At 42.6% G+C, this 19086-nt stretch overlaps 2 protein-coding genes across 5 annotated transcripts in view; one reads left to right on the top strand and one right to left on the bottom strand.

The window, feature by feature from the left end:
* The window catches only part of SUPT3H (SPT3 homolog, SAGA and STAGA complex component), a 335908-nt gene extending 322557 nt beyond the window's left edge, over positions 1 to 13351 (bottom strand). For 2 of the 4 annotated variants that reach the window (XM_072143732.1, XM_072143735.1), the window contains exon 1: positions 114 to 254. The gene's annotated coding sequence lies outside the window, so the exon portion shown is untranslated. Of the gene's footprint in view, positions 1 to 113; positions 255 to 8881; positions 8957 to 13163 lie in introns of those variants that run through there. The other 2 variants (XM_072143733.1, XM_072143734.1) reach the window with 2 other exon arrangements.
* A 92-nt stretch (positions 13352 to 13443) lies between these two features.
* The window catches only part of RUNX2 (RUNX family transcription factor 2), an 88352-nt gene continuing 82709 nt past the window's right edge, over positions 13444 to 19086 (top strand). Inside the window, exon 1 of the mRNA XM_072143730.1 lies at positions 13444 to 13571. The gene's annotated coding sequence lies outside the window, so the exon portion shown is untranslated. The remainder of the gene's footprint in view (positions 13572 to 19086) is intronic.

Below are 19086 nucleotides of genomic sequence, written 5' to 3'. Positions count from 1 at the left end.
CCAGCTGCTGATCTGCAGCGCACATGCCAGGTTTATATGGATGTTTATGAGAGAGAAGAGATAGCAGCAGTCACCAGCAGCCCTCCTTGTGCACCCGCTCCGCAGACACTTACCGCCTCCCTCTACTTAGTTCCCTTATTAGACAGTGAGCCAGTAGTGCAGCGGATCTGTCCTGCTCTTTGCAAACTGCCCCATAAGGACTAGACAGTTGCCCACAACAAACATGGCCGCCACATCCCGCGCCGCTAACTAAGAATGTCCTCCGCGAGCCAATCAGCATCGCGGCTCGCTTCCACTTCCTCCATTCAGTTACGGCGGCGGGCGAGGGTCAAACGTATTTCTTGCGAATCAATTACTACATGACCGGAGCGGCATACAAGTGATACATTGTATGCTTCATATTATACTGTGTGTGTGTTTGTGTATACAGCACATTGTGTCATTTTTATGTATATATTTATGTATAGTAAAGAAACGAATGCATAAACAATACAATATTAATATTAATAAAATTATAAAAATATTTTTTTAATATTAATAATATTCTAACATTCTGTTCTTTACTATATCGCTAATAAGTTATGATATTGATTATATTCTCATGTCCATTTCTTCTTTGCAAATATTTATACCCGGTGCCCATATTCAGTTTTTTTTAAATTTTTTATGCATTTCTTTGCATTGGAAGATTTGCTTTTGTGATCTGAAAAGCTGAATGTGAATGTGTTACTGATCTTTTATTCTTTCATTTCCTCATGGGATTTTCTTGAAAAAAAAAATTCCCAAATTTTACTAAATTGGACTTTTCTTCTGTGTGGATGAAGGTTTTTGTCTTTTTAATGGCTACTTCACAAAATGGAATTTGTCCAGCATTTTACGTAAAAAAAAACAAAAGTCCCAATCTGTTATATTCTGAGAAGCATCCACATGGTTTTTGCCCATAATATAGGTTTTGCTTTTTCATTTTTTTTTCTATCAATTTTCCCACCTGGATTATCTGTGGCAAAATTCATTGTGTGAACTAGCCTTAAAGGAAATCTACCAACAAAATCCATGATATAAACTTACTCATAGATCCAGGCACCATGACTGTGGTAATCTTCTTGGAATTGTTACCCATGGCCTCCTTCCTTCTAAAATGTAATTTTTAAATGATGCTAATCAGCCAGAAGGGCAGCAGATTCACTGACTATTACACTGTCTCCCCTCCTTTGCACGCCCCCTCTGCTTTAATCTCACACAATTAGAGGGTGAAAGCGCTCTTTGCAAAGAGTAACAGCCTGTGAAGTTGGAGCATGGAGGGGCTCTGGTAACACCCTCAGGGCCCTTTTGGCTTATTAGCATAATTATTAAAGTAAGAAAGGAGGCCGTGGATAACAATTATAAGAAGATTACCACAGTCACGGTGTCTGGACCTATGAGTAATGTCCCTGGTTTATCATGGTGGATTTTGATGGAAGATTTTTTTTACTGGCGTAAGATAAAAATGTCCTGAATATATCTTCCCCCAGGATTTCTGTAAGCTGCATTCAGAAGCATGAAACATGACAAGACTGTAGTATAAACTCCAAATGGTATATATAAATGCAGCCAAGGGCAGATTTACCCTTCGGGTGTCAGATACAGTATAACAGGGTTATTTTTTTATACAAAGTTTTTATTACAAATTTTATTTCTGTAAAATTAAAAAGAACAGACGAAAAAAAAAAAAAGTTGCAATAAAAGGGGAAACAAATGATTCTTCCTATATAAATGTGCAGGAATGTAAACGTATTTTCCTTTAAATTGCCTTCCCGGCAATGACCGTGTAGAGCGCACGTGTATAACAGGGTGGCCTCGTAATGACCAAGAACTGATTCAGCCCATTTTAGATCTGCATCCCGCAGCCCAACAAAAATGTTCCAGTAAAAGGATTGTGCTCTACAGCAAAGTGCGGGGAGTCAATGCAGCGAAAGAATTTTTCGTTTTCTTCATACAGCCACAAGGGAAACCTCTAAACTATGTAATTAAAGTCTTAAGCCTGGCAGCACCAAACATTTTTGTAGTGTAAATGGGCAGTCTAGGTGGGCCAGATGGCCCCTATCTAATGTCTGCCTCTGTGTCTCCAGTCGTGTACATAGAAAAAGACCTCTATTCCCTGTAAGATACATGATCCATTCATCACACAAGAACAATTTGCAGAGAGTCTATCTTCATCTTATATGAAAGAGGGGAAAAAAAAATCACAATTCCGTCCTTTGTCTGTCGACATCCAAAATCTGCCAGGAATTAAAATTTGTAGGTTGTGTGTAAGTTTATTTTATACTTATATTTGTGTTGGGATATTAAAATGTACATAGAAGGATCTGCGGTGAGCTCCTGTGCAAAACTATCAACCCTGATAGAACTAGAACAAAAGCCCCAAAAGATACAAAGGACCACTGAGCTTTGAAGGGGTTAAAAAATCTATACAAATCATCTATGTCTACTTCATCTAAAAATAAAGGAGAAAATTCATGCTACAAACCTGTTATCCCAAAAGAAACATATCATATATAGCCCCAAATCATGAAAGAATAATATAAAATAATTCTTTATTTCAACATCAACATATAATCAAAAAATAAGACCTAAAAACCTAAAAAAAACCTTTCAGACATCCACTATTACTATTTTACTCACCCATCAGTGGAAATTAAATGAATATTCAGTAAATAAATGAATAAAATAAACTGTGACCTATAACATACACTCACCGGCCACTTTATTAGGTACACCTGTCCAACTGCGCGTTAACACTTAATTTCTAATCAGCCAATCACATGGCGACAACTCAGTGCATTTAGGCATGTAGACATGGTCAAGACAATCTCCTGCAGTTCTCCCGAGCATCAGTATGGGGAAGAAAGGTGATTTGAGGCCTTTGAACGTGGCATGGTTGTTGGTGCCAGAAGGGCTGGTCTGAGTATTTCAGAAACTGCTGATCTACTGGGATTTTCACGCACAACCATCTCTAGGGTTTACAGAGAATGGTCCGAAAAAAGAAAAAACATCCAGTGAGCGGCAGTTCTGTGGGCGGAAATGCCTTGTTGATGCCAGAGGTCAGAGGAGAATGGGCAGACTGGTTCGAGCTGATAGAAAGGCAACAGTGACTCAAATCACCACCCGTTACAACCAAGGTAGGCAGAAGAGCATCTCTGAACGCACAGTACGTCGAACTTTGAGGCAGATGGGCTACAGCAGCAGAAGACCACACCGGGTGCCACTCCTTTCAGCTAAGAACAGGAAACTGAGGCTACAATTTGCACAAGCTCATTAAAATTGGACAGTAGAAGATTGGAAAAACGATGCCTGGTCTGATGAGGGGGGGGGTGTATTTATTTGGATATCAGGTTTTTAATTTGTTGCTTTCAATTTGGTTAGTAGGTACTACCTAGTAGTTGTCTACACCTACCTATCCCCCATTTTTTTGGTGTAAGAATAAAGCAGACTTAGTGGTCACAGTAACCATGATGATCAGTGGCCGGCTTATACTTAGAGCTAGTCCCAAAACCATCATCAACTATGTGATAATAGTGATAATTTGTGACGCCCTGTCTGGAGGAGTGAACTAAATGGGCAACCTGTAAAATAACAACTAGGGGGAAGATTTATCATATGCCAACATGTGTGCACTTGTGTATGATAGCGGCCCTGTCCCGAAGGGCAAAAAGCAAACAAAATTACGCCCACTGCAGTACCAGAACCAAGCTTCTTTGGAAAGGAGGGGATTTCTTTTTGTTGGTTTTAAGGTCTGCAGTTTACAGGAAATCTACTATCAAAATCCATCATGATAAACCCAGCCCCGTGACTGTGGTAATCATGTTTTATTTGTTATCTATGGCCTCATGCATTCTAAAAGAGCCTAAAGAGCTCTGGGGGTGTTACCTGAGCCCCACCATAATGCAGTTTCACAGGATGTTAAGGTCCACTTTGTAAAATTGCAGCAGGCGGAGGGAGGGGGAAAATACCGAGAGAGCGGGTGACAGTGTAACAGTGTGTGAAGCTACATCACAGAGGGCCTCTGGTAACAGTCCGCAGAGTCTTTTTGGCTCATTAGCCTAATTCTAAAACATGAGAAGAAAGGGGGCCATGGATAGCCGTAACTTCACAGACGGTTGCACTGACTGGCCCTCCCTTAGCACTTCCTCCCTTCCTCTGCATACTGTAATCATTGCAGCAGAGGAAGTTTCAGCTCACAGTTTGAGGGGGGAAGTGCTCCTGCGGAGTATAACAGTGTGCAGCTGAAGCTGCAGCATAGATGGGCTCAGGTAATGCCCACCAGAACACTTCAGGCTCATTAGCATAATTTGAAAAGTTGACTTTAGCGGAAGGAGGCCATGGATAACTTATATAAGAAGATTACCACAGTCACGGTGCCTGGATCTATGAGTAATGTCCCTGGTTTATTATCAGGAATATTTGATGGTAGATTTCCTTCCAGCACGGGATAAGGTTGTAGATGGGAGCACTCTAATGCTCCCATTTTTCCCATATTCTAAATCTAAAAGAGTCAACTACATCCCGTGGACCCTCGATTATGTCCAGTATCCCAAGCAGTTGCATGGCTAGCATTCTCTGTCCCAGATAGTGAGTCATTGGCCCACATTTATTAAAGCCCCTGCACCAGTTTTTTCTCTGATTTTGCATGTTTCTTTTCAGTGCAAACTGCTTGCACATGTATTTATAAAGTGCTGCACTATACCTCACGTGACACAAAATTCTGCACTGAAATGGGCGGTCCGGTGCATCGGACTGTGCACCACATTTGTCTTGCATTGGGGTGGATGTATTAAGGCACTTGCGCCACAATTCTGGTGGTTTTGCGCCAAACAAACTGCGTGAAAAACCTTAGGGTGAAGACACACGTGGCGTTTTTAGGCCGTTTTTGGGCCGTTTTTAGTTAGTGCGTTTTCAGATCAGTTTGAATTAAGATAATTGGTCAAACCTGTCTAAAACGCATGGGTTTCAAAAAACGTTTTTACGATCTGAAAACTAAAAAGGCCCAAAAACGGCCTAAAAACGCCACGTGTGTCTTCACCCTTAGACCACAGTTATCAAGGCTTTTGAGACATGTTTTTAGCCATTTTCCGACTTGTCCGACTGAGGGTGCGTGGCCTTTGGGGAACGGGGCGTGGCTTGGTCTAAAAGGGGGCGTGGTTTATATGAATGCTCTGTGCGCCAAAAATTGTGGCGCAGAGTTTAGACCACTTTAACCGGTTAAGGACCGGGCCCTTTCCCGTTTTTTCATTTCCATTTTTCACTCCCCACCTTCAAAAATCTTTTTTATTTTTACACGTAAAGAGCTGTGTGACGGCTCGTTTTTTGCGTAACAAATTGCACTTCATAGTGATTGCATTGAATATTCCATGCCATGTACTGGGAAGCGGGAAAAAAATTCCAAATGCAGTGAAAATGGTGAAAAAACGCATTTGTGTCGTATTCTTGTGGGCTTGGATATTACGTCTTTCACTTCACGCCACAAATGACGCATCTAATTTATTCTTTGGGTCAGTACGATTACAGGGATACCAAATTTGTATAGGTTTTATAATGTTTTCATACATTTACAAAAATTAAAACCTCATGAACAAAATTTTTTTTTTATTTTGTCGTCTTCTTGTGCTTATAACTTTTCCATACTTTGTTGTATGGAGTTTAGGGTGGTGTCATCTTTTGCGACTTTTGATGATGTTTTCAATGATATTATTTTTAGGACTGTACGACCTTTTGATCACTTTTTATAGAATTTTTAATTTTTTTTTAAATGGCAAAAAAGGGCCAGTTTTGACTTTGGACGCGATTTTCCGTTACCAGGTTAAACGCAGTGAAAAAACGTTATTATATTTTGATAGATAAGGCATTTTCGGACGCGGCGGTACCTAATGTGTTTATGATTTTTACTGTTTATTTATATCAGTTCTAGGGAAAGGGGGGTGATTTGAATTTTTAGGTTTTTTTATTATAATTTTTTTTTTTAACTTTTTTTTTATTTTTATTTTTACTATTTTTCAGACTCCCTAGGGTACTTTAACCCTAGGTTGTCTGATCGATCCTACCATATACTGCCATACTACAATATGGCAGTATATGGGGATTTTACTGCTCATACATTACAATGTGCTGATAGCACATTGTAATGAATGGGTTAACCCGAAGTAGCTTCGGGTCTTCGTGAGACCCGAAGCTACCATGGCGACGGATCGCTGCTCCCCGATGACGTCACGGGGAGCGTCGATCCTCGGAAAGATGGCGGCGCCCATGCGCCGCCATCTGTTTGAAGCCGCCGGCAGCTTTGCCGGCGGCGAACAGCAAGAAAACACCCGCGATCGGTGCCGGCAAGCCTTTGCTGCAATATGCGGAACGCATCGGAACGCGACCGGTCGCGAACCGGTTAAAGTAGGTCTAAATTGGAAAACCGACAGTCTTATCCTGCACCAGATTCATTAACACAGTGATAAATCTGGCGCAGAAAATGACTAGGGTTTTCCTCCACTAAACTGACGGAACCTGAAACACATTGATAAATTCCTTCCCATTGTGTCACACGCCCCATGTCAAAGGTGCACCAAAAAAAGTTGGTGCCTTCTGCCAAAGCAGTGCAGGGGGCGCAAGATTCATGAGGAGCGTGCGCCACAAAAAAACATGAATCTGGCGCACCCTGCACTATACACAGGCAAACCGCACATACGCTAGTACAGCATTGTATTTGCTCAATGTGGGCCAATGTCTGTCCCGCAGAAAATCTAGCAGAGCATTGTAGGTTACAAATAAAAGTCACATCAAAATGAAAACAAGACTGATTCCATTCCCTGACAGCATACAGAGATGTTAAAAAAAACAGATAGATTGATTCAAAATGCACACAATATCATCATACATTACCGTATTTACAAAAAAAAAATAAACCACAAATGTTTTTTTTGCAGTTAGACCACCTGAACCCTTTGTGCGTTCACTTTTTCCATCAGATCTGCTCGAGCGCACAGACGTGACATTATCCCCCTCCCAGAAATCGCCGCTTCATGAATACGTACACAGTCATTTACAAATCTCTCCAAAACAAATTTACGTTTCCAAACAGGTTGAATTTGCAAACATGATTTTTTTTTTTCTCTCTTTGCTAAAATTGCGACCGAATAACATTTTTTTTTTTAGAAATTCCCCCGCCACTTGTTTCACACACACACACACACACCTGGCAAAACTCAAAATCGCTCCCAACCTGAATGCAGGACAACTGTATCCCCCACGATAGAAGACTTTAATTAACCAATATATATTTTCTCTCTAATCAAGGCCAAAGTCAAAACATCTTTAAGTTATTTCATCCCAGACAAATTAAAGTAGCTGGGGAGCAGACCGGGAGTCTGGTAAAAGACGGAGGCAAAAATATCCAATGCTATAACAGAGAGGGTTCTGAAGACTGGAAGAACACGGCAGAACTATCTTATAAATGAGATCTTTCAGTGGCATTTTTAGCAGAATTAGAAACATGAAAAAAAAATAAATAAAAAAAAACACACACAACTGTACTCACGGCGCTTTGATCAACATTCACGTCCAATCACATAATGTGTTCTGAGGAGGCTAAGGAGGCGTTTTTTAGAGGGACGCTGTGGATGTTAAAGGGTTTACACCGTGGCTTTTATAACACAAAATTAAGAAGACCTCACACGTATTCTGGCACAGTGTATAACAGGGTCCGGCTGTCGGCTGCATGCACACGGGGGGGGGGGGATTAATAAACAGGATGTTATTAGAATGATACCTCTGGCTGCTGTGGGAAGCTCAGGCATAGATTATGTATAGAACTTCATGTATCTGATGAGTTGGTTAGGAGTAGATTTAGGGATGTCCACGTACTGTACAGTTGTGGGTGGTCAAATTGGCTAGTTATCTCTTACCACCCCAAGGCAGTGGTAGCCTGGGGTATATATCGGGCCCACCCATCAGCTACACAAGACAAGATTATGTTTACTGGTGCAAATACAGTTCACATCATAAGTAAATCCTAATCATAGTGTTTTTCTGGGAAAAGAAGTGATTTGCCCTTAGGGATTGTCTATAAGAAACTGGACAATATCAGAACCACAAAAAAGTGTAAAAAAGCATTATTAAAAATATCATATGTAAAACTAAGACCACTCCTGCATTCACACAAATATTTTATCAACTTTCCATTGTTGATGGTGGAAAAAATAGCGCAGCAGCCTTTTCTGCAATTAATAACCGAAATGTTACATATAGTAACAGGTAACTAGGAGAGGCTGGGCCACGTAGCAGACCTCTGCATGCGGACGACCTTCCCTTTAAAAAAATGTACACATATAAGTTAATACAATCACATACATTTATACAGTCATATACACATAAATTTTTAATCATTATAAATACATACATACAGTTCTACATTTATGGACTCATATATTAATTTATACACTAAAACATACAGTATATGCACATAGAATGTACACATCCATAAATGTATACAGTACACATATACAGTATATAAGCATCAAATACTGTATAGTATATACACATACATAGAGTATATATACATAATACACTTAGACATACAGTATATACACACCATATACACATACCGCATAAACATACATATATAATGTACACGTGCCTACAGTAAATAGACATCATACACACATAAACACACCATATATACAATATACACACAATCCAAACAGCATATACACATACATACAGTATATACAGCATATACACACACTTAAACCATATACACAACATATACATACACACACATGATACACATCATACCACAGCTACACACATAAAAAACATAAAAACACATATAGCATATACATACACACATGTATATACTCACTGTCAGGCAGTCTTCTTATCCCTGGTGTCCTGTTATCCTCTCGCCTGACATTTCTTTTCTAAGCTCCCAGCTCAGCTGTGTAGTGTAGGAGATGTACACTGTTATATACATTTTTTACTGTACAATGTGCAGTATAATATGTATATATCGGTGCACAACCTCCATTCTTTAATGTGCAGGGCCCCCTGGCACTGCGGGCCCCATAGCAGCTGCTATGGCTGCTACCCCTGGATGCTACCCCTTCAATACATTCAAATCTATGGAGGACAGAAGGCAAAGGGAAGACCTACGCCAGTGATGGCGAACCTTTTAGAGCCTGAGTGCCCAAACTTCAACCAAAAGCCACTTATTTATTGCAAAGTGCCAGCGCAGCTATTTAAGTAGTAATTTATTTCTCCTTGTTCTTTGACAACTTTCAGTCATTCAGCCTCCTAAAGACACCAACGCCGTTGAAAGGAGGAGGGCAAATTCATCTATCATTGTAGGAAGATTCTGTAGGAAGATTCTTTGAGTCCTGTCTGGTGAACTTCATGCTGGGGCAATGGCCTGGGTGCCCACAAAAAGGGCTCCGAGTGCCGTCTCTGGCACCAGTGCCATAGGTTCGCCACCACTGACCTACGCTTTCCTAAAATGGAGTGTAAAAGAGGACCAAGTCACTGGAGAAAAGGGGCATCTGCTGTGTCAACATCAAGACCAGGGGCCAATGTACTTCTTGTAGTGCCCTTCTTAAAGGGCACACTAATATTTTTCCTAGCAGAGTAAAAATATTCCTCTTAGCATTTCTGAGGAGTACTTTGTAATTGAGGTAGAGTACAATATTTGAAGTAATATGACTGATATATTCAGTATATTACCAGCAGGCCTGAGTGCCGTCCATTTCTTTTAAAGTATGGCGTACGGCTGTATTAGATGGAGCTTTTAATAGATCAGTGCCCATGGTTGGTACTTTAGCAAGCCTAACTTGCTAATTGGAGGGTGTCTCAGCGATGGGATCCTCACAGATCAGGAGAACGGGGACCAATGTACCCCAGTTGGACCCTTCTTGCTCCCCTTCTTTCTTCTTTCACTCTTCGCTCCAAATAACACACCTACTTTATTCTTTGGTTCGGTGCGATCGCGGTGATACCAAATTTATTCAGGTTTTATTGTGTTTTAATACATTTTCAAAAATTAAACGAATGTGTACAAAAAAGAAAAAAATTTTTTTGTCATCTGACGCTAATAACTTTTTCATACTTTGGCACACGGAGCTGTGTGAGGTGTCATTTTTTGCGAAATGAGGCGACGTTTTCATTGCTACCATTTTGAGGTCTGTGCGACATTTTGATCATTTTTTATTTCATTTTTTATGTTATATAAAAAGGTGTAAAAGTCGCATTTCGGACATTTGGGCGCCATTTCCCGCCTCGGAGGTCACCGCCGGCCGTAACCGTTTATATATTTTGATAGATCGGGCATTTTGGGACGCGGCGATACCTAATATGTTTGTGATTTTTAATGTTTATTATGTTTTATATCAGTTCTAGGGAAAGGGGGGTGATTTGAACTTTTAATATTTTATTAATTTTTTTTATTTTTTTAAACTTTTTTTTTCTTTTTTTTCCCACTATTTTTTAGACCATCTAGGGTACATTAAACCTAGATGGTCAGATCGCTCCTACCATATACTGCAATACTACAGTATTGCAATATATGGCATTTTTGCAGGTCATACATTACAATGAGCCACTGGCTCATTGTAACGAACCTGCATAAGCCATGTAGCCTCGTGTCAAAAGAAGACCCGAGGCTACCATGGTAACCGATCGCCGCCCCCCGATGACGTTCAGGGGCGTGGCGATCGGAAAAAAGATGGCGGCGCCCGCGGGCCGCCGTCTTTTAAACGCCGCCGGCAAAAACCCCCACCTCTGTATGAAGAGGACTCAGCCTGTGAGCCCTCTTCATACATCCCTTATACCTCTGCGCCGTAGAGCTACGGCGCAGAGCGTTAAGGGGTTAAAGGTCCGTGTGTCCATTTCATTAAATAGTATGGTAGAGCGTTTCCTACTCTGAACCTTTCATCACTCCACATATAAGAATCTGTGTGAAACATATGCCGGATGGATGCAGAAAGGGCGATGTTTGTATCAGTTTCTCACATTTGGCTGTGGGCATTAAACCTAAGGTCAGGTACAGATGGATTGGAATCGCTGAACAATGATAAATAAGCTGCAGATTTGATACTTGCTGTGGAACTCTGCTTTGTTACATGTTTCTACCGCAGAATATGGCAGTCCTAACTACGGTATATCGGACGTGCCTTATAGTTATCCTTTAATGTGCTGTCATGGGAACAAGGATTATCAATAAATCTTTATTACTGACACCTCACAGCTGATCACTGCAGTCTGGGACTGAGGGTGATGTCACACATGGCGTTTTGAACCCGTTTTTGGTCTTTTAAGCAGTCCGTTTTTTGAAAACGCATCCATTTTTGACAGGGTTAACCAATTATCTTAATTTAAACTGGTCAAAAAAGGATGCGTTTTCCGAAAATGCTTGCGTTTTTTAACGGACCAAAAACTGGCTCAAAACGCCATGTGTGGCATCACCCTAAGGCCTCATTCACACGGCTGTGTGCTTGCCCAGGCCAGATCCCGGGCGAGCTCAGGGTCAGTAGAAAAAGGGGGAGGAGTAAGAGGTCGTCACCCCTCCAGCCCCATAGGCAGGAGAGTGGCCGCACTGCATATCTGACAAAGTATAGCACAAGTCCTATATTTTGAGGCTGCCCGTGTGTGAACCGTGTGCGGCCCGTGTGAATGAGGCCTAAAGTAAAGCATCCAGAGAGCTTCACCAGACATCACAGTGGGAAGTAATTGCTATTGTTTGAATAATGAAAACTTATAAAAATTTCCAATATACTTATTGTATTATATCAATTCCTCACAGTTTTCTAGATCTCTGCTTGCTGTAATTCTATAGGATGCTTCTATGTTTACTTCTAGTGGACAGAAATCTGGCCATGGTCACACAGGTGCACGGCTCATTATATCCCTGGTCACATGATGTCACACAGGTGCGCAGCTCGTTATATTACACAGCTCCGATTACTCTCTATGATACTAACGAGCCGGGCACCTGTGTGATATAATGAGCCGTGCACCTATGTGACCAGGGTCAGATTTCTAGCCACTGAAAGTAACCATAGAAGCTTCCTATAGAATAACAGCAAGCAGAGATCTAGAAAACTGAGGAATTGATAAAGAAAGTATATTGGAAAATTGTATTATTTTTCATACAAACAATAACATGAATTTGCTAAAGTGGGAATAGCCTTTTGAGCACCCTGCTTGTATCTATGCCCTATACCAGTGGTGGCGAACCTATGGCACGGGTGCCAGAGGCGGCACTCCGAGCCCTTTCTATGGGCACCCGGGCCATCGTCCCAGCACACCAGACAGGACTCAAAGAATCTTCTTCCAGTTCCAAGTAACTTAAAATATGCTGCTTTCAGTCATAGTTTGATACTTACTTCGCTACTTGGGACTGTAGGAAGAGGGAGAATGAGTAGACAGAACTGAATTATCTTTGGAGGACCTCCTGCTCGCCCCTACAGGTCTACGGAGGGGCACTGGAAAGAAGCTAAAATGATGCAAATTTGCCATGTTTCTACTGTGTTAATGTCCTCAGTAAGTTACTTCTTTAATTTTTGGTTGGCACCTTGCGATTAATAAGGGGGGTTTGGGGTTCGGTTTGGGCACTCGGCCGCTAAAAGGTTCGCCATCACTGTCCTATACTTTTTACATTGGAGTGAATTTCAAAAGTGACCAAAGATGACAGTTTTTTGCTGCACCGTATATATTATATAATATATATTTTATACATTATCTGAGCAGCAGTCACTGTCTAAATGACCCCCATACACAAATGAATATGGAACAGATAGATATGAGATATAAGTTAAAGACAGATGATGATAGATAGATAGATAGATAGATAGATAGATAGATAGATAGATAGATAGATAGGTGATAGATAGATAGATATGAGATAGATAGATATGAGATAGATAGATATTGTAGCTTGATAATAAATAGATATCAGATGATAGATTAGATATAAATGAGATATATAGGTATCTATATAACAATATGTTTCTATTTACATGGAGAAGTAGATACAGAGATATAGAATAGAGATACATAATGATAAATGGGAGATAGCTACTACATAGATGGATACATATGGGTATACATATCCTATATAATGAGGTAGATGATATAAATTGATAGATCTCTAGTACCTGGTAGTGTTACCCCTCACGGAGGTGTAATGTGACCTCCTCTCTAGCCCCTGTGTATGCTGCTATGTGTAATGGCTGTGGCCCGTGTATTCCTGTCAGTGCACTGTCATGTGTTACAGGTCGGGAGTTGCCTGGCTCCTCTCTGCACTGAGGTCTCTCCCTCTGTAGCCTCACTATCTGAGTTCTCCACACGACTTTCCCGCCTTTCTGTTGAGCCAATAGGAGTGTGATGACGTCAGTGGAGCGTGCGGTCGCTGTGAGGCCTTTCCCGCTCTTTTGTCTCTTGTTGGTCGATGTCTCACCTCATAGTAATGGCCTGAGGCGTCTTGTAGTGTGAGGAGAGGAGACTAGCAGTGCACGTACCTAGCCAGTCATCTATATCATGATAACCATGTATATACTGAGGGGGTAGATATCTTTTAATTATTTTATATCAGCCATCTGTCTTATATTTCATAGCTATTTACCTATCATCTATACAACTTGTGTATCTACCTCATTCTGTTTATATTAGATTTATTACAATCTATGTATACATCTGTGTATCATCTAATGTATTTTTTTAATCTCATATGTATTTTTCTGTCTATTTCATCTATCCCACATCTATCTTTCTAATATTTTCCATTTAGTATGTATCTAAGTAACTATCTATCTATGTAACCGTCTCTATCTATTCATTATTTTTCTCTATCTATCTATCAATCTATCATCTATCTATCTCATACCTGTCTATCCCTCTCTATCTATCTATATTCTATCTAGCATCTATTTATTTATTTATCTATCTATCTCCTATGTTACTATCTCCCATCTATCTCATACATGTCTGTATGTCTATCTATCTATATTCCATCTATCTGTAATCTATCTATCATATACATCCTATCTATTTATTTAGAAGTAGAAAACAATCAGCTTCACCAGTTTAATTATCAATATCTATCATTATGTTATATTGTATCTATCTATCTATATTCTATCTCATATCTATCTATCTATCTCATATCTATCTATCTATCTCATATCTATCTATCTATCTCATATCTATCTATCTATCTATCTATCTATCTATCTCTATCTATCATGGATTTATTGGGTTTAGTGCCAGATCTATCAGGGCTTGTATGCCTGCAATCTGGCGCACAAGTCCGGAAATAAGCGCAATTCCTGGTGTACAGCCAGACATTGGGGCACATTTACTTACCCGTCCCGTTGCGTCCGCCGATCCGGAATGTCCGACGAGGATTCGGAGCTGCCACGATTCAGTGTGCGCCCGATTTCTTGAATGCGTTGCTTCCTCACTCAGGTCCGCCGGGGTTCACCTTCTTCTTCCCGGTGTATGTGAGTGCATGTCTTGTGACACAATTTGAATTTTAAATTTCGCGGTTCGTCTGAATCAGTCGGGTTGACGCCGCTGATTTGTGTCGCATGAAAGCCAGCGCCGATGCGCCAAAATCTGATCACGTGTGCCAAAAACCCCTGTGCAATTCAGGACAGAAATATTCGGGAAACCCGATGGGGTGGGAGAACATCAAATTCTGGTGCACTTAGTGCCTGCATGTGATAAATGTACCCTATAGTATATCCAGTGTACTTATCCATGTATGTGTTATAAATCCCTCACTATATACAGATATAATTATCACTATATTTCCGCAGTTAATATATTTACCCTCCGCCGCCGTTCCTGCAGCGCGGTGCATTTGGGGATACGTTATGTATACAGGACTTGCTTCCTAGAACTTCGCTTTTTATAACCTCAGCACTGAAATAGGTTTCTATGAAAAGATTATATGGAAAAAAAAAAAGCGTACAAATATATAAAAGCTGCATTGCCACCCAAAATGTATCAATATTTAAATACTCATTACAGATTTGGAAGTGGTTTGGAGTGGTATGTTTTCCTCCTCTAAAATAAACTCGTTACTCTGTCTACTATATTCCCGCTATGCTATATTTATGTTTTTTGCCAGATGAAAATATTAGGCCCTACTATTTATTTATGTAGTGCTCTTGTTCCCTTGTGGGGCTATAGTATATGCCTTAAAGGGATACTCTCACTTCAAGTAAATACATATATTTTTATGTATATTCTTGTATTTCCTGCAGCCTTTATGGGACTTGTCCCTAGTGGATTAGATTTCTGTACTGCAAGTTTAATTTACAAGTTATATACATATGCACCTGTCCTATAGTCCGAGCCGATACTTCCTTCCTTTTAAAATCAACTTTTAAAATATTGACCCAGAAGGGTCCTGCGGGGCATTACCAGAGACCCTTTGTGCTGCAGCTTCACAGGTTGTTATACCCCCCTTCTCCATGATGTAATGTCACAAAGTGGGAGGGGGAATTGCTCCTGCACAGTGTAACAGCCTGTGAAGCTACAGCAAGGAAGGGCTATAATCAGAGGTCGCATTAACGCCTCACCACGCGTCATAGACGCGTGATGAGGCGCCATTACCCCCCAAAATAATTGCCATGCGTAAAGTTACGCATGGCAATTATTCCCTGTAGCGCGCAGGCTGAGAGGCCCGGCGCGCGCTGCAAAGGAGGTACAAGTCAGTAGCGTGATCGCAGCGCGCGCCGGGCCGCTCAGCGCGACACGTGACACAGTTTCAGGGGCGCGCCGGAGAGACCCGAAGTGAGTGCAGCGGCCCCGGGGGAGACTTGTGGGCTGAAGCTGCTGCTCCCCGTCCCGCTCTACCTGCCCGCAGCTGCCTGCGTTTATGTGATCGAGGAGACCTAGAGCAGTGCTGGGTGAGTGTATACAGTGTTGTGAGTGTCTGTGCTGTGTTGTGAGTGTGTGCTGTGCTGTGTTGTAGTGTGTGCTGTGCTGTGTTGTAGTGTGTGCTGTGCTGTGTTGTAGTGTGTGCTGTGCTGTGTTGTAGTGTGTGCTGTAGTGTGTGCTGTGTTGTAGTGTGTGCTGTGCTGTGTTGTAGTGTGTGCTGTGCTGTGTTGTAGTGTGTGCTGTGCTGTGTTGTAGTGTGTGCTGTGCTGTGTTGTAGTGTGTGCAGTGTTGTAGTGTGTGCAGTGTTGTAGTGTGTGCTGTGCAGTGTTGTAGTGTGTGCTGTGCAGTGTTGTAGTGTGTGCTGTGCAGTGTTGTAGTGTGTGCTGTGCAGTGTTGTAGTGTGTGCTGTGCAGTGTTGTAGTGTGTGCTGTGCAGTGTTGTAGTGTGTGCTGTGTTGTAGTGTGTGCTGTGCTGTGCTGTAGTGTGTGCAGTGTTGTAGTGTGTGCTGTGCAGTGTTGTAGTGTGTGCTGTGCAGTGTTGTGTTGTAGTGTGTGCGTGCTGTGCAGTGTGTGTGCGTGCTGTGCAGTGTGTGTGCGTGCTGTGCAGTGTGTGTGTGCGTGCTGTGCAGTGTGTGTGTGCGTGCTGTGCAGTGTGTGTGTGCGTGCTGTGCAGTGTGTGTGTGCGTGCTGTGCAGTGTGTGTGTGTGCGTGCTGTGCAGTGTGTGTGTGTGCGTGCTGTGCAGTGTGTGTGTGTGCGCGCTGTGCAGTGTGTGTGTGTGCGCGCTGTGCAGTGTGTGTGTGTGCGTGCTGTGCAGTGTGTGTGTGTGTGCGTGCTGTGCAGTGTGTGGGTGGGTGGGTGCTGTGCAGTGTGTGTGTGTGCGTGCTGTGCAGTGTTGTAGTGTGTGCTGTGCAGTGTTGTGTTGTAGTGTGTGCGTGCTGTGCAGTGTGTGTGCGTGCTGTGCAGTGTGTGTGCGTGCTGTGCAGTGTGTGTGTGCGTGCTGTGCAGTGTGTGTGTGTGCGTGCTGTGCAGTGTGTGTGTGTGTGTGCGTGCTGTGCAGTGTGTGTGTGTGCGTGCTGTGCAGTGTGTGTGTGTGCGCGCTGTGCAGTGTGTGTGTGTGCGCGCTGTGCAGTGTGTGTGTGTGTGCGTGCTGTGCAGTGTGTGGGTGGGTGGGTGCTGTGCAGTGTGTGTGTGTGCGTGCTGTGCAGTGTTGTAGTGTGTGCTGTGCAGTGTTGTAGTGTGTGCGTGCTGTGCAGTGTGTGTGCGCGCTGTGCAGTGTGTGTGTGTGCGTGCTGTGCAGTGTGTGTGTGCGCGCTGTGCAGTGTGTGTGTGTGTGCGCGCTGTGCAGTGTGTGGGTGGGTGGGTGGGTGCTGTGCAGTGTGTGGGTGGGTGGGTGGGTGCTGTGCAGTGTGTGTGTGTGCGTGCTGTGCAGTGTGTGTGTGTGCGTGCTGTGCAGTGTGTGTGTGTGTGCGTGCTGTGCAGTGTGTGTGTGCGTGCTGTGCAGTGTGTGTGTGTGCGTGCTGTGCAGTGTGTGTGTGTGCGTGCTGTGCAGTGTGTGTGTGTGTGCGTGCTGTGCAGTGTGTGTGTGTGTGCGTGCTGTGCAGTGTGTGTGTGTGTGCGTGCTGTGCAGTGTGTGTGTGCGTGCTGTGCAGTGTGTGTGTGTGCGTGCTGTGCAGTGTGTGTGTGTGCGTGCTGTGCAGTGTGTGTGTGTGCGCGCTGTGCAGTGTGTGGGTGGGTGGGTGCTGTGCAGTGTGTGTGTGGGTGCTGTGCAGTGTGTGTGTGCGTGCTGTGCAGTGTGTGTGTGCGTGCTGTGCAGTGTGTGGGTGCGTGCTGTGCAGTGTGCTATGTATTACCAAAATTTTCATACTCCTCCTCGTGTAAAAATACTCCTCAAAAATGGTGAGAGGAGTATTTTTACCCTTTTGGAAAAATGTTAGTGCGACCTCTGGCTATAATAATACCCCCAGGAACCCTTCTGGCTCATTAGCATGATTTTAAAGTTGATTTTAAAAGGAAGGAGGCCATTAATAACAAATATAAGAAGATACCACAGTCACAGTGCCTGGATCTATGAGTAAGTGTCCCTGGTTTATCATGATGGATGATTTTGATGATAGATTTCCTTTACAATGCAAGGATTTTCACAATGGGCAAATTGTTTAGGAATGGGGCGCTTAGAAAAAAAACAATCACACTACAGTGTAAAATGGTGGAACAATAGGAGTGAGGGCCCTGAGGATGAGTATGAGGAGCTGACAAAAGAGCTTACAGTCTATGACAGTGATGGCAAACCTTTTAGACACCGAGTGCCCAAACTACAATCAAAACCCACATATTTTTCACTAAGTGCCAATGTGACAATTTAAGCAGTAACTTATTACTCCCTGAACTTTCAGAGGTTTAAATTGTATAGGACCCTGAGGACACCAATACAGTAGAAAGGAGGAGAAGAAGTTTGGATTATCAATGTAGCTTCCTTCTAGGGTTCTGGGCTGCCTGGGACTGCACAAGGCCTTGAGTCCCTGTCTGGCAAACCTTGCCCTGGGGTGATGGCGCAGGTGCCCATATAGAGGGCTCCGAGTGCCACAGCTGGCACCCGTGCCATAGGTTCGCCACCACTGGTCTATGAGGATGTAGGGTGGCTCAGTGGGTAGCACTTATGCCTTGCAGCGCTGGGTTCCTGGGTTTAAGTCCCACCCAGGTCAACATCTGCAAAGAGTTTGTATGTTCTCTCTGGGTTTGCGTGGGTTTCCTCCGGGTCCTCCGATTTCCTCCCACACTCCAAAACATACTGGTAGGTTGATTAAATTGTAAGCCCCATTGGAGACAGGGTGCTTAATGCAGCGCTGCTTAATCTACAGGCACTATATACTGTAAATATAGAATTATTGTTATGAAGGGGTGACACAAGAGCTTGTAGTCTATGAATATTATTACCCTTCTGGAAAAACATTTTAGTCTGCGATTCTTGATGTAATCTGCACTGCAGATGTGACCTAAGCCTCAGTTTCATGGCACAATTTAGGAAACTGTGACAACTTTGTAAAATGTTTTTGTTGTCACTCGAAGAAGATTTATATTTTGTTGCCGTTCCCTGAAGAGAAAAATCTTTGTCTTATTCCTTCTGTTCTGAATGAAATTTTGCAGTCCCCTCTGGCAGCTCAGGGGTTACACAATCAGATCTTTCATGTAATT

This window comes from Engystomops pustulosus, chromosome 3 (genome assembly GCF_040894005.1).
Source record: "Engystomops pustulosus chromosome 3, aEngPut4.maternal, whole genome shotgun sequence".
In the NCBI taxonomy this organism is placed as follows: Eukaryota; Metazoa; Chordata; class Amphibia; order Anura; family Leptodactylidae; genus Engystomops; species Engystomops pustulosus.
Note: the sequence above shows the minus strand (reverse complement) of the source record. Positions and strands in the feature narration are given on the sequence as shown.